Source organism: Heptranchias perlo, chromosome 35 (genome assembly GCF_035084215.1).
Source record: "Heptranchias perlo isolate sHepPer1 chromosome 35, sHepPer1.hap1, whole genome shotgun sequence".
NCBI classification, from domain to species: Eukaryota; Metazoa; Chordata; class Chondrichthyes; order Hexanchiformes; family Hexanchidae; genus Heptranchias; species Heptranchias perlo.
The window spans coordinates 8,114,076-8,128,923 of NC_090359.1; the positions used below are offsets into that span (position 1 = coordinate 8,114,076).

Below are 14,848 nucleotides of genomic sequence, written 5' to 3' on the forward strand. Positions count from 1 at the left end.
TTAATGGTGACCCCCAGGAATATTGATGGTGGAGGATTCGGCAATGGTAATGCCGTTGAATGTCAAGGGGAGGTGGTTAGACTCTCTCTTGTTGGAGATGGTCATTGCTGGACACTTATAGAATCATAGAATTATAGAAGTTACAACGAGGAAACAGGCCCTTCGGTCCAACATGTCCATGTCGCCCAGTTTATACCACTAAGCTAGTCCCAATTGCCCATATCCCTCTATACTCATCTTACCCATGTAACTGTCCAAATGATTTTTAAAGGACAAAATTTTACCCGCCTCTACTACTGCCTCTGGCAGCTCGTTCCAGACACTCACCACCTTTGAGTGAAAAAATTGCCCCTCTGGACCCTTTTGTATCTCTCCCCTCTCACCTTAAATCTATGCCCCCTCGTTATAGATTCCCCTAACTTTGGGAAAAGATTTTGACTATCTACCTTATCTATGCCCCTCATTATTTTATAGACTTCTATAAGATCACCCCTTAACCTCCTACTCTCCAGGGAAAAAAGTCCCAGTCTATCTAACCTCTCCCTATAAGTCAAACCATCAAGCCCCGGTAGCATCCGAGTAAATCTTTTCTGCACTCTTTCTAGTTTAATAATATCCTTTCTATAATAGGGTGACCAGAACTGTACACAGTATTCCAAGTGTGGCCTTACTAATGTCTTGTACAACTTCAACAAGACATCCCAACTCCTGTATTCAATGTTGTGACCAATGAAACCAAGCATTTCGAATGCCTTCTTCACCACCCTATCGACCTGTGACTCCACTTTCAAGGAGCTATGAACCTGTACTCCGAGATCTCTTTGTTCTATAACTCTCCCCAACGCCCTACCATTAACGGAGTAGGTCCTGGCCCGATTCGATCGACCAAAATGCATCACCTCACATTTATCTAAATTAAACTCCATCTGCCATTCATCGACCCACTGGCCCAATTTATCAAGATCCCGTTGCAATCCTCGATAACCTTCTTCACTGTCCACAATGCCACCAATCTTGGTGTCATCTGCAAGCTTATAACCATGCCTCCTAAATTCTCATCCAAATCATTAATATAAATAACAGCGGACCAAGCACCGATCCCTGAGGCACACCGCTGGTCACAGGCCTCCAGTTTGAAAAACAACCCTCCGAGTTCAAGCCAATTTTGTATCCAATTGACTGCCTCACTTTGGATCCCTTCAATGCGAATTGGAGTCGGATTCGAACCCAGGCCCCCGCAAAAATTAGAACCTTAATCCAGTGTCTTAAACCGCTCGACCATGCTACCACCGAGAATTAGCAGCCACTTGTCTGGCACGAATGTTACTTGCCACTTACCAGCCCAAGCCTGGATGTTGTCCAGGTCTTGCTGCATGCGGGCACGGACTGTTTCATTATTTGAGGGGTTGCGAATGGAAATGAACACTGTGCAATCATCAGCGAACAACCCCATTTCTGACCTTATGATGGAGGCAAGGTTATTGATGAAGCAGCTGAAGATGGTTGTGTCCAGGACACTGGCCTGAGGAACTCATGCAGCAATGTCCTGGGGCTGCGATGATTGGCCTCCAACAACCGCTATCATCTTGTTCGGTGTGACTCCATCCACTGGAGAGTTTTCCCCTGATTCCCATTGACTTCAATTTTACTCAGGCTCCTTGGTGCCAAACTCGGTCAAATGCTGCCTTGATGTCAAGGCAGTCACGCTCACCTTACCTCTGGAATTTATCTCTTTTTTCCATGTTTGGACCAAGGCTGTAATGAAGTCTGGAGCCGAGTGGTCCTGGCGGAACCCAAACTGAGCATCGGTGAACACGTTATTGGAGAGTAAGTGCCGGGAAAAAAGTTGTGGTTGCACCCAGATTTGGGCTCGGATCGCTGGATTCAGTGTTTAGAGTACTCACCATTACATCATGGAATCCGATGATTTCTTCAGCCAGCAGCCACCATTCAAAGACACTTGGCTCTTTTCCCAGCACGGCCATGTCGCTGCATTACTGACCTCTCGAGGCTGTTGCCAACCATCTCCCATCAGCAAAACTGCAAGCAATGGACAATTCCAAACTGCCATCTTGACCCGGCCCTTTGCCACTCACACGTTCAGCTTCCACTCCTTCTCCTCTGCTAAGCATCGATGCTCAGCCAATCACACAGCTACTAGTCAAACCTGTCTCTTCCATCGTCACTGCTTCTGTTTCACTCTGCTCAGCGCAGCTCCGATTAAATCTTGCCGGATAATCTGTGAATAAATATTGCAAGGCACTGATGCATGAAGATTGGCGTAAAACAAAATGTAAACTTTGCCCGAGGACACGATCCAAGCAATTCCTGCATTTCAAGAGACAGTGTTTTGAATTTCGACATGTTTGCTTGCTGAATGCAGATTGCAAAGAAAAATTCAGCAAACACCATTCTTTGGTGCAGTGAAGCGCAGTTTTGCACAAAAAAACAACTTTCTCTTCTGAAGATTTAGGAAAGCAAAAAACAGGCTGAGCTTCCAGACTGATAGAAATGTGACAGAACGGAAAGAGGCCATTCATCCAATCGAGCCCTGACGGCTCGATGCAAAAGCAATCCAGCCAATCCAACTCCCTCGACCGATCTCAGTCGCCCTGCACATGCTTTCCTTTCAAGTATTTATGCAGTTCCCTTTTGAAAGCCACGATTGAATCTGCCTCCACCATGACCCCTGGCAGTGCATTCCAGGTCCTAACCACTCTGCCTAAAAAAGGTTTTCCCTCATGTCACCTTTGGTTCTTTTGCCAGTCACCTTAAATCTATTTCCTCTGGTTCTTGATCCTTCTGGCATAAGGAACAGTTTCTTTCGATCTATTCTGTCAACACCCCTCATGATTTCAAGTCAATCTGTCATATCTCCTCTCAATCTGCTCTGTTCCAAGAAGAACAATCCCAGCATCTCCAGGCTATCCACGTAACTAAAGTCCCTCATCCCTGGAATCATGCCAGTTTATCTTTTCTGCACCCTCTCTAAAACATTCACATCTTTCGAGCAGTGCGGTGCCCAGAACTGGACCTAATGCTCCAGTTGTGGTCGAACTAATGTTTTATACACCTTCATCATAGCCTCCTTGCTTTTGTACTCTATGCCTCAAAATATAAAGCCCAGCATCCCATATGATTTGTTGACCGCTTTCTCAACCTACCTCGTCACATTCAACGGTTTGTGCACATATACGCCCAGACCTCTCTGTCCATCGACACATTTTAGAATTGTGAGCTTTAGTTTGTATTGATTCTCCTCGTTCTTCCTACCGAGATGTATCACCTTGCATTTTTCTGCGATAAATTTCGATATCCTCTTGAAGTCCATCACTATCCTTCTCAATGTTCACTATACTTCCAAGGTTTGCGTCATCTGCAAATTTGGAAATTGTGCCCTGTACACCCAAGTACAAGTCTTTAATAAATATCAAATAGGGCAGTGGTGCGAGCACCGACGTGTGGGGAACATTACTGTACACCTCCCTCCAATCCCCAAAACAACCGTTCATCACTCCTCTCTGGTTCCTGTTACTGAGGCAATTTTCGAAACATGTTGCTATTGCTCCTTTTATCCTTTGGGTAGCAATCTTGATGACAAGGCTAACAGAAGGCACTTTATCACACGCCTTTTGAAAGTTTGCAGACACCACATCAATCGCATTGCCCTCAGCAACCCTCTCCGTTACCTCATCAAAAACTCCATCAAGTTAGTTCAACACGATTTGCGTTTAACAAAAGCCCAAATTAATACAAGGAGCTCGAACCTCATTGATTGAGGCTGCGAACTTCCCACGAATAGGGATGGGATTCCAGGTGACTTTTATTTGTTTCCCCAAAAGTTACAAACGAAAGGGACAAAAGTTGAGGTTCCACCGAGATTTGAACTCGGATCGCTGGATTCAAAGTCCAGAGTGCTCACCATTACACCATGGAACCCATTCATTAAAACATGTGGCCCCCTTCCCTTCAAGGATACTGGGCTCCATTATCAGCATCGCCATGGCGCTGCATCATTGACTGCACGAGGCGACTGGCAAACGTCTGCCATCAGCAAAACTGCAAGCACTGGTCAATCCCAACCTGCCACTTTGGCATTTTCTCATCCATACTTCCAGCTTCCCCACTTTCCCCTCTGATAAGTAGAGATGCTCAGCCAATCGCACAGCTGCTGTCTAATCCATCGCTTCCCTCGTTAATGCTTCTGTTTCACACTGCTCAGCGCAGCTCGTCTTGTTGGATAATCAGTGCATAAACATTGCAAGGCACTGATGCATGAAGTTCGGGGTGAAAAGAAAAGAGCTCGATCCTCACTGATTAAAGCTGCGAACTCCCCACCAACAGGGATTAGATTCCAAGTGATTTTAACTTGTTTGCCCTCAATTTGCAAACGAAAAGGACAAAATTCGAAGGTTGATCGAGATTTGAATTTGGATCGCTGGAATCCAAGTCCAGAATGCTTATTATTGCACTGTGTGAACCAACTGACGACTTTAGCTGGCACCCACCAGTCAAAGACACTTGGCTGTTTTATTAGCACTGCCTTAACGCCACATCACTGACACCTCGAGGCTACGGACAAACCTCTCCCATCATCAAAACTGCAACATCTTGACAAGAAAATGTCAACATTGCCCGAGGACATGATCCAAGCAATTCTTGCCTTTCAAGAAACAATGCTTTGAATTTCGACATGCTTGATTGCTAAATGCAGATTACAAAGAAAAGTTCTGCAAACACCATTCTCTGGTGCAGTGAAACTCAGCATTAAACAAAATACAGCTTTCTCTTCTGTTGATTTGGGAAAGCTAAAGTCCGTTGGAGCTGATGAACTGAAACCGATAGAAGCAACTGGAACCTCATTGATTGAAAGCGACTTCCCACCAGCAGGGAGTGGATTCCCGCTGCATTTTGTTTTTTTGCCCTTCAGTTGCAAACGAATGGGACAAAAACAAATCAGATTCCACCGAGATTCGAACTCGGATCGCTAGATTAAGAGTCTAGAGTGCTCACCATTACACCATGGAACCCATTTCTTAATAAAAGCCGCACCCTCCATCAAAAGACATTTGGCTCTTTTCTCAGCACGGCCACGTCGCTGCATCACTGACTTCTCGAGGCTGTTGCCACACCGCTCCCATCAGCAAAACTGCAAGAACTTGACAATTCCAAACTGCCACTTTGACTTGACCCTTTCTCATCTCTTCCTTCAGCTTCCACCTTTTTCCTTCTGCTGATCACACAGCAGCTCGTCAAACATATCGCTTCTCTCGTCACTGCTTCTCTTTCAATCTGCTCAGCGCAGCTCCTATTACAGTCTTGCCGGATAATCTGTGAATAAATATTGCAAGGCACTGATGCATGAAGATTGGCGTAAAACAAAATGTAAACTTTGCCCGAGGACACGATCCAAGCAATTCCTGCATTTCAAGAGACAGTGCTTTGAATTTCGACATGTTTGCTTGCTGAATGCAGATTGCAAAGAAAAATTCAGCAAACACCATTCTTTGGTGCAGTGAAGCGCAGTTTTGCACAAAAAGCAACTTTCTCTTCTGAAGATTTCGGAAAGGAAAAAACAGGCTGAGCTTCCAGACTGATAGAAATGTTACAGAACGGAAAGAGGCCATTCATCCAATCGAGCCCTGACGGCTCGATGCAAAAGCAATCCAGCCAATCCAACTCCCTCGACCGATCTCAGTCGCCCTGCACATGCTTTCCTTTCAAGTATTTATGCAGTTCCCTTTTGAAAGCCACGATTGAATCTGCCTCCACCATGACCCCTGGCAGTGCATTCCAGGTCCTAACCACTCTGCGTAAAAAAGGTTTTCCCTCATGTCACCTTTGGTTCTTTTGCCAGTCACCTTAAATCTATTTCCTCTGGTTCTTGATCCTTCTGGCATAAGGAACAGTTTCTTTCGATCTATTCTGTCAACACCCCTCATGATTTCAAGTCAATCTGTCATATCTCCTCTCAATCTTCTCTGTTCCAAGAAGAACAAACCCAGCATCTCCAGGCTATCAACGTAACTAAAGTCCCTCATCCCTGGAATCATGCCAGTTTATCTTTTCTGCACCCTCTCTAAAACATTCACATCTTTCGAGCAGTGCGGTGCCCAGAACTGGACCTAATGCTCCAGTTGTGGTCGAACTAGTGTTTTATAAACCTTCATCATAGCCTCCTTGCTTTTGTACTCTATGCCTCAAAATATAAAGCCCAGCATCCCATATGATTTGTTGACCGCTTTCTCAACCTACCTCGTCACATTCAACGGTTTGTGCACATATACGCCCAGACCTCTCTGTCCATCGACACATTTTAGAATTGTGAGCTTTAGTTTATATTGATTCTCCTCGTTCTTCCTACCGAGATGTATCACCTTGCATTTTTCTGCGATAAATTTCGATATCCTCTTGAAGTCCATCACTATCCTCCTCCATGTTCACTATACTTCCAAGGTTTGCGTCATCTGCAAATTTGGAAATTGTGCCCTGTACACCCAAGTACAAGTCATTAATAAATATCAAATAGGGCAGTGGTGCGAGCACCGACGTGTGGGGAACATTACTGAAAACCTCCCTCCAATCCCCAAAACAACCGTTCATCACTCCTCTCTGGTTCCTGTTCCTGAGGCAATTTTCGAAACATGTTGCAATTGCTCCTTTTATCCTTTGGGTAGCAATCTTGATGACAAGGCTAATAGAAGGCACTTTATCACACGCCTTTTGAAAGTTTGCAGACACCACATCAATCGCATTGCCCTCAGCAACCCTCTCCGTTACCTCATCAAAAACTCCATCAAGTTAGTTCAATACGATTTGACTTTAACAAAAGCCCAAATTAATACAAGGAGCTCGAACCTCATTGATTGAGGCTGCGAACTTCCCACGAATAGGGATGGGATTCCAGGTGCCTATTATTTGTTTCCCCAAAAGTTGCAAACGAAAGGGACAAAAATTGAGGTTCCACCGAAATTTGAACTCGGATCGCTAGATATAAAGTCCAGAGGGTTCACCGTCACACCATGGAACCCATTCATTAAAATATGCGGCCCCCTTCCCTTCAAAGGCACTGGGCTCCTTTATCAGCATCGCCAATGCGCTGCATCAGTGACTGCACGAGGCGATTGGCAAACGTCTGCCTTCAGCAAAACTGCAAGCACTGGTCAATCCCAAACTGCCACTTTGGCCTTTTCTCATCCATACTTCCAGCTTCCCCACTTTCCCCTCTGATAAATAGAGATGCTTAGCCAATCACACAGCTACTGTCAAATCCATCGCTTCCAACGTTGATGCTTCTGTTTCACACTGCTCAGCGCAGCTCGTCTTGTTGGATAATCAGTGCATAAACATTGCAAGGCACTGATGCATGAAGTTCGGGGTGAAAAGAAAAGAGCTCGATCCTCATTGATGAAAGCTGCGAACTCCCCACCAACAGGGATTAGATTCCATGTGATTTTTTCTTGTTTGCCTTCAATTTGCAAACGAATAGAACAAAATTCAAAGGTTAATCGAGATTTGAATTTGGATCGCTGGAATCCAATTCCAGAATGCTTACTATTGCACTGTGTGAACCAACTGACGACTTCAGCTGGCACCCACCAGTCAAAGACACTTGGCTCTTTTCGAAGCACTGCCAAAATGGCTCATCACTGACACCTCGAGGCGACCGACAAACCTTTCCCATCATCAAAACTGCAACTTCTTGCAAAGAAAATATAAAGATTGACCGAGGACATGATCCAAGCAATGCCTGCCTTTCCAGAAATCATGCGTTGAATTTCGACATGCTTGATTGCTGAATGCAGATTACAAAGAATTGTTCAGCAAACAGCATTCATTGGTACAGTGACACTCAGCAGAAAACAAAATACAACTTTTTCTTCTGCTGATTTGGGAAGGCAAAAGCCCGGTTGAGCTTTTGAACTGCAATCGATAGAAGCAACTGGAACCTCATTGATTGAGGCAGCAACTTCCCACCAGCATGGAGTGGATTCCAGCTGAATGTTGTTTTTTCGCCCTGCAGTTGCAAACGAATTGGACACAAACAAATGCGATTTCACCGAAATTCGAACTCGGATCGTTGGATTGTTTACCATAACACCATGCAACCCATTACGTTAACAGAGGCCGCACGCTCCATCCAAAGACATTTGGTTCTTTTCTCAGCACGGCCATATCGTTGCATCACTGACTTCTCGAGGCTGTTGCCAACCCTCTCCAATCAGAAAAACTGCAAGAAATGGATAATTCCAGACTGCCACTTTGACTCGGCCGTTTCTCATCTCTTCCTTCAGCGAATTATCGATGCTCTGCCAATCACACAGCTACGAGTCAAACCTATCGCTTCCACCGTCATTGCTTCTCTTTCAATCTGCTCAGCGCAGCTCCTATTACAGTATTGCCGGATAATCTGTGAATAAATATTGCAAGGCACTGATGCATGAAGATTGGCGTAAAACAAAATGTCAACTCTGTGCGAGGACACGATCCAAGCTGTGACTGCATTTCAAGAGACAGTGCTTTGAATTTCCACATTTTGCCTGCTGAATGCAGATTGCAAAGAGAAATTCAGCAAACATCATTTTTGCTGCAGTGAAGCGCAGCGTTGCACATAAAGCATCTTTGTCTTCTGAAGATTTAGGAAAGCAAAAGACATGCTGAGCTTATAGACTCATAGAAAGGTAACAGCACGGAAGTAGGCCTTTCGGCCCTTCGAGTCCTGCCAGCTCCATGCAAAAGCAATCCAGCCAATCCCACTCCCTCGTCCTATCCACGTAGCCCTCGGCATGTTTTCCTTTAAAGTATTTTTCAGTTCCCTCTTGAAAGCCACGATTGAATCTGCCTCCACCACGACCCCTGGCATTGCATTGCATTTCCTAACCACTCACTGTGTAAAAAAGCTTTTTCCTCAAGTCACTTTTGATTCTTTTGCCAGTCACCTTAAATCTATGTCCTCTGGCTTTGACCTTTCCGCCAATAGGAACAGTTTGTCTCCATTTATTCTGTCAATACCCCTCATGTGTTTCAATAGCTCTATCAAATCTCCTCTCAATCTTCTCTGTTCCAAGAAGAACATCCCCAGCTTCTCCAGTCTATCCACGTAACTAAATTCCCTCATCCCTGGAATCATTCTCGTTCATCTTTTCTGCACCCTCTCTTAGACCTTCGCATTTTTCCTGAAGTGCGGTGCCCAGATCTGGACACAATACTCCAGTTGTGGTCGAACTAATGTTTTATAAAGGATCATCATGAATTCCGTGCTTTAGTGTTCTATGCCTGTATTGATAAAGCCCAGGATCCCGTATGCTTTTTGAACCGCATTCTCAACCAGCCTCGCTACATTCAACGATTTGTGCACTTTTCCCCCATATCTCTCTTCTCCTGTACCCTTTTCGAATTGAGCCCTCTTATTTACATTGCTTCTCCTCGTTCTTCCGACCACCGAGATGTATCACCTTGCATTTTTCTGCGTTCAATTTCGATATCCTCTTGAAGTCTATCACTATCCTCCTCACTGTTCACTATAATTCCAAGGGTTGTGTCATCTTGAAATTTGGAAATTGTGCCCTGGACACCCAAGTCCAAGTCATTAATAAATATCAAAAAGGGCAGTGGTGCGAGCACCGACCTGTGGGGAACATTACTGTACACCTCCCTCCAATCCGAAAAACAAACGTTCAACACTCCTCTCTGGTTCCTGTTACTGAGGCAATTTTGTATCCATATTGCTACTGGTCCTTTTATTCTATGGGTATCAACCTTGATGACAAGGCTATCATAAGGCACTTTATTAATTGCCTGTTGAAAGCTTGCATACACCACATCAATCGCATTGACCTCAGCATCCATCTCCGTTATCTCATCAAAAACACTGTCAAGTTAGTTCAATACGATTTGCCTTTAACAAAAGCCCAAATTTCTACAAGGAGCTCGTACCTCATTGATTGAGGCTCCGAACTTCCTCCGAACAGGGATGGGATTCCAGGTGACTTTTATTTGTTTCCCCAAAAGTGACAAACGAAAGGGACAAAAGTTGAGGTTCCACCGAGATTTGAACTCGGATCGCTGGATTCAAAGTCCAGAGTGCTCACCATTACACCATGGAACCCATTCATTAAAAGATGCGGCTCCCTTCCCTTCAAGGATACTGGGCTCCATTATCAGCATCGCCATGGCGCTGCATCAGTGACTGCACGAGGCGACTGGCAAACGTCTGCCATCAGCAAAACTGCAAGCACTGGTCAATCCCAACCTGCCACTTTGGCCTTTTCTCATCCATACTTCCAGCTTCCCCACTTTCCCCTCTGATAAGTAGAGATGCTCAGCCAATCGCACAGCTGCTGTCTTATCCTTCGCTTCCCTCGTTGATGCTTCTGTTTCACACTGCTCAGCGCAGCTCGTCTTGTTGGATAATCAGTGCATGAACATTGCAAGGCACTGATGCATGAAGTTCGTGGTGAAAAGAAAAGAGCTCGATCCTCACTGATTAAAGCTGCGAACTCCCCACCAACAGGAATTAGATTACAAGTGATTTTAACTTGTTTGCCCTAAATTTGCAAACGAAAATGACAAAATTCGAAGGTTGATCGAGATTTGAATTTTGATCGCTGGAATCCAAGTCCAGAATGCTTATTATTGCACTGTGTGAACCAACTGACTACTTCAGCTGGCACCCACCAGTCAAAGACACTTGGCTGTTTTATTAGCACTGCCATAATGCCACATCACTGACACCTCGAGGCTACCGACAATCCTCTCCCATCATCAAAACTGCAACATCTTGACAAGAAAATGTCAACATTGCCCGAGGACATGATCCAAGCAATTCTGGCCTTTCAAGAAACAATGTTTTGAATTTCTGCATGCTTGATTGCTGAATGCAGATTACAAAGAAAAGTTCTGCAAACACCATTCTCTGGTGCAGTGAAACTCAGCATTAAGCAAAATACAGCTTTCTCTTCTGTTGATTTGGGAAAGCTAAAGTCCGTCAGAGCTGATGAACTGTAACCGACAGAAGCAACTGGAACCTCATTGATTGAAAGCGACTTCCCACCAGCAGGGAGTGGATTCCCGCTGCATTTTGTTTTTTTGCCCTTCAGTTGCAAACGAATGGGCCAAAAACAAATCAGGTTCCACCGAGATTCGAACTCGGATCGCTAGATTCAGAGTCTAGAGTGCTCACCATTACACCATGGAACCCATTTCTTAATAAAAGCCGCACCCTCCATCAAAAGACATTTGGCTCTTTTCTAAGCACGGCCACGTCGCTGCATCACTGACTTCTCGAGGCTGTTGCCACACCGCTCCCATCAGCAAAACTGCAAGAACTTGACAATTCCAAACTGCCACTTTGACTTGACCCTTTCTCATCTCTTCCTTCAGCTTCCACCTTTTTCCTTCTGCTTAGTATCAATGTTCAGCTAATCACACAGCAGCTAGTCAAACATATCGCTTCTCTCGTCACTGCTTCTCTTTCAATCTGCTCAGCGCAGCTCCTATTACAGTCTTGCCGGATAATCTGTGAATAAATATTGCAAGGCACTGATGCATGAAGATTGGCGTGAAACAAAATGTAAACTTTGTGCGCGGCCACGATCCAAGCAATGCCTGCATTTCAAGAGACAGTGCTTTGAATTTCTGCATGTTTGCCTGCTGAATGCAAATTGCAAAGAAAAATTCAGCAAACACCATTTTTGGTGCAGTGAAGCGCAGCGTTGCACATAAAGCAACTTTGTCTTCTGAAGATTTAGGAAAGCAAAAGACAGGCTGAGCTTATGGACTCATAGAAAGGTTACAGCACGGAAGTAGGCCGTTCGGCCCTTCAAGTCCTGCCAGCTCTGTGCAATAGCAATCCAGCCAATCCCACTCCCTCGCCCTATCCCCGTAGCCCTCGGCATGTTTTCCTTTAAAGTATTTTTCAGTTCCCTCTTGAAAGCCACGATTGAATCTGCCTCCACCACGACCCCTGGCATTGCATTGCATTTCCTAACCACTCACTGTGTAAAAAAGGATTTTCCTCAAGTCACTTTTGATTCTTTTGCCAGTCACCTTAAATCTGTGTCCTCTGGCTTTGACCTTTCCGCCAATAGGAACAGTTTGTCTCCATTTATTCTGTCAATACCCCTCATGTGTTTCAATAGCTCTATCAAATCTCCTCTCAATCTTCTCTGTTCCAAGAAGAACATCCCCAGCTTCTCCAGTCTATCCACGTAACTAAATTCCCTCATCCCTGGAATCATTCTCGTTCATCTTTTCTGCACCCTCTCTTAGACCTTCGCATTTTTCCTAAAGTGCGGTGCCCAGATCTGGACACAATCCTCCAGTTGTGGTCGAACTAATGTTTTATAAAGGATCATCATGAATTCCGTGCTTTAGTGTTCTATGCCTGTATTGATAAAGCCCAGGATCCCGTATGCTTTTTGAACCGCATTCTCAACCAGCCTCGCTACATTCAACGATTTGTGCACTTTTCCCCCATATCTCTCTTCTCCTGTACCCTTTTCGAATTGAGCCCTCTTATTTACATTGCTTCTCCTCGTTCTTCCGACCACCGAGATGTATCACCTTGCATTTTTCTGCGTTCAATTTCGATATCCTCTTGAAGTCTATCACTATCCTCCTCACTGTTCACTATAATTCCAAGGGTTGTGTCATCTTGAAATTTGGAAATTGTGCCCTGGACACCCAAGTCCAAGTCATTAATAAATATCAAAAAGGGCAGTGGTGCGAGCACCGACCTGTGGGGAACATTACTGTACACCTCCCTCCAATCCGAAAAACAACCGTTCAACACTCCTCTCTGGTTCCTGTTACTGAGGCAATTTTGTATCCATATTGCTACTGCTCCTTTTATTCTATGGGTATCAATCTTGATGACAAGGCTATCATAAGGCACTTTATTAATTGCCTGTTGAAAGCTTGCATACACCACATCAATCGCATTGACCTCAGCATCCATCTCCGTTATCTCATCAAAAACACTGTCAAGTTAGTTCAATACGATTTGCCTTTAACAAAAGCCCAAATTTCTACAAGGAGCTCGTACCTCATTGATTGAGGCTCCGAACTTCCTCCGAACAGGGATGGGATTCCAGGTGACTTTTATTTGTTTCCCCAAAAGTGACAAAAGTTGAGGTTCCACCGAGATTTGAACTCGGATCGCTGGATTCAAAGTCCAGAGTGCTCATCATTACACCATGGAACCCATTCATTAAAGCATGCGGCCCCCTTCCCTTCAAGGATACTTGGCTCCATTATCAGCATCGCCATGGCGCTGCATCATTGACAGCACGAGACGACTGGCAAACGTCTGCCATCAGCAAACCTGCAAACACTGGTCAATCCCAACCTGCCATTTTGGCTCCGCCTTTTCTCATCCATACTTCCAGCTTCCCCACTTTTCCCTCTGAAAAGTATAAATGCTGAGCCAATCACACAGCTGCTGTCAAATCCATCTGTTCCTTCGTTGCTGCTTCCGTTTCACACTGCTCAGCGCAGCTTGTCGTGTTGAATAATCAGTTCATAAACATTGCAAGGCACTGATGCATGAAGTTCGGGGTGAAAAGAAAATAGCTCGATCCTCACTGATGGATGTGGAGATACCGGTGATGGACTGGGGTGGACAAATGTCAGGAGTCTGACAACACCAGGTCATAGTCCAACAGCTTTATTAGAATCACAAACTTGTGATTCCAATAAAGCTTTTCGACGATAACCTAATGTTGTAAGACTCCTCACTGATTGAATCTGCGAACTCCCCACCAACAGGGAGAGAGAGATGCAACCAGACCGCTTCACCAACAGCTCAGGATCCCCACTCTCGAATCCAGCTGCTGCAAGCCGCTGTTTAACGGAGAAGCCACACGATGCCATGTCAAAAGCAACGGTTTGCGCAGTTTAGCGGTTATCACGTTCACCTCACATGTGAAAAGTCTCTGGTTTGATCGCAGGCGGGAACGTTATTTGGGAATTTGCTCTTGTGAAAAGGGGGTGATAATTCGTTGTTCCTTTTAAATTTAGCAACGGCTGCACCACTTTCCTGGTGTCATAAACACTGAACATTTTAACCAGACTCTTAAAACACAGTATTGAAAATGAGAACGGATGAAAGTTCATCACATGCAAACACAATAACTTACTCACGTGTCACTCTCACTCTGTAACCATGTTCGTATTTTCGTCAGCCAGTTTGCAGAACGTTATCGCTTAATTCATAGCGATTACAACAATTATTTATCTTTCACAGGGTTTCATCAGTTTCGTGCATTCATTTCATAAAGTTCATCACTGTTCTGTGAAAATTATTTTTCTGACCTGGAATCGACCCACACCGCGGCGGAAAAAGCCCCGAATCCAAACCACCAGATGCCGCGCAATGGGTCGACACGAAGAACAAATTAAAAAGCAGACACAGAAAATGTTGAGAACTCTCAGCAGGTCAGACAGCATCTGTGGAGAGAGAAACAGAGGGAACCTTTCAGGTCGGTGACCTTTCATCAGAACTCGCTCCACAGATGCTGCCTGACTGGCTGAATGTATCCAACATTTTCTGTTGATATTTCAGATTTCCAGCACATTGCTTTTGAAATTAAAGTGTAGCCCAAGTTGATGAAAGTTGCACCAGTGAAAATCCTGGGTGGATATTTAGAAGATGCGACATTGGGAAGGGCTGGACTGCGATTCGAACAGTCCTCCACCCAAAGCTCGGGGAAGTCATTGAAATTTCAAAGAGGACTTGGGACGGGAAAGGAACGACAGGCTCACGTGATTGGTCGTTGGTATTCGGAATGTCCAAAATGCAGTCCCACTGCTCTGATTACTCGAATCAGACAAATAGTAATTCACAACA

General features: G+C 44.8%; 5 non-coding genes across 5 annotated transcripts; all 5 read right to left on the reverse strand.

Annotated features, from left to right (window-relative positions):
* Positions 1 to 3,867: 3,867 nt before the first annotated feature.
* On the reverse strand, positions 3,868 to 3,939 carry trnaq-uug (transfer RNA glutamine (anticodon UUG)). The gene has a single exon. It is a non-coding gene; the product is annotated as a tRNA-Gln (tRNA).
* Positions 3,940 to 4,958: 1,019 nt separating this feature from the next.
* Positions 4,959 to 5,030, reverse strand: trnak-cuu (transfer RNA lysine (anticodon CUU)). The gene has a single exon. It is a non-coding gene; the product is annotated as a tRNA-Lys (tRNA).
* Positions 5,031 to 10,036: 5,006 nt separating this feature from the next.
* trnaq-uug (transfer RNA glutamine (anticodon UUG)) lies at positions 10,037 to 10,108 on the reverse strand. The gene has a single exon. It is a non-coding gene; the product is annotated as a tRNA-Gln (tRNA).
* A 1,019-nt stretch (positions 10,109 to 11,127) lies between these two features.
* On the reverse strand, positions 11,128 to 11,199 carry trnaq-cug (transfer RNA glutamine (anticodon CUG)). The gene has a single exon. It is a non-coding gene; the product is annotated as a tRNA-Gln (tRNA).
* A 1,933-nt stretch (positions 11,200 to 13,132) lies between these two features.
* On the reverse strand, positions 13,133 to 13,204 carry trnaq-uug (transfer RNA glutamine (anticodon UUG)). Its single transcript has one exon. It is a non-coding gene; the product is annotated as a tRNA-Gln (tRNA).
* Between the last annotated feature and the right edge of the window lie 1,644 nt (positions 13,205 to 14,848).